Below are 1,363 nucleotides of genomic sequence, written 5' to 3'. Positions count from 1 at the left end.
AAAATGGCCAAAAACGCTGTTTTTAGGGGTTTCAACCCCTTTTTTCTCGAAAACGTGACGTGATGGGAAGTTTTGGACCCCAGATTCGTGTTCAGCACGAAAAATCCGTTCGGAAACACCAGGTCCCGTCTTATTCGCAAAACCCTTGTAGACCAGTGTAATGAATGTTTGTATGCATCTATGTATGTATGAAAGCATAATATATTTGTAGTGTTATGCTTACATTAATTCGTTAGTTTCTTGGGGTACTTTTACACTGCGTTGGCACACAAAGTTGGCAGTCGACGTATAATTTTATTTCAACTTTTGGTAGGTTTCGTAGATGTAAGGCAAAAGGATTTTAATGTACTACATAATGTGTAAATAATGTTTAAATGGGTTAAGTAAATAGACACGAACAAAAAAAAATCTAAAATACATACTTATATTGTACACACTTACTCTTAAAATTTCGTATTCATGCATACGCTTACATATAAATATACAAGTGTTTGTAATATGTGTATGTGTATTTTGTAACTGTAATTTATGCAATAAAATTTATACTCTCAACAATGATATCGGTTTATTTATTACGCTTGGCATTGATGTCAAAAAACATGGTTAATCCAGGCTGAAAAGTAGAACGAATTTGCATTTAAAACAAGTAAGAGCAGCGCTGTCTTCGGATATGCCGAAGGCTTCATACCTTTCATGAACATCTGCAAATTTTAGTTTGACAGATTACTACTTTTGAATACATCTGCATACATCGATAGAGGAGTTACATACTTATATAAAAAATCGCATCTAAACAATCAGAGGTATGGAAGATATACTTTATATGGCACCAATCTAAGTGATTTTCACTGCTATGTGATCGGTATGTAAACCGGTAACACAATTTATTGGGTTTAGTTTCCTACATAAAGGAGATATATCGCAAAAACTAGTATCTGAACAATCAGTGCTATAGAAGATAAAGCTTATACAGCATAGATTTTGACGATTTTCTCAGTAGACTTTGTATTATTATTTATAAAATATCTTACGAAATTTATCGGTTTGAGCTGTTCAAATAAAGGAGTTTTACAGTAAAATCCCATATCTGAACAATCAGATGTATGGAAGATTTATGTTGTAGTCACCCGATCCTTGTTATTTTCACTGTAAGTATTCCGTTGATAATGAGTGAAAATGGTGCGAAATTTCATGTTCCTAGCTGCATAAATGGAGGAGATATGATAAAAGACCTCATATCTGAACAATCAGTTGTATGGGGGCTGCAGGTTATAGTGACCCGATCTTCGTTATTTTCACTGTAAGTCTTCTGCTGATAATGAGTGAAAACAGCGCGAAATTTCATGGTCCTAGCTACATAAAT

This window comes from Rhagoletis pomonella, unplaced genomic scaffold (genome assembly GCF_013731165.1).
Source record: "Rhagoletis pomonella isolate Grant_MI unplaced genomic scaffold, Rhpom_1.0 Rhpom_scaffold_00001, whole genome shotgun sequence".
Lineage (NCBI taxonomy): Eukaryota > Metazoa > Arthropoda > Insecta > Diptera > Tephritidae > Rhagoletis > Rhagoletis pomonella.
This window is presented reverse-complemented; position numbering follows the sequence as displayed.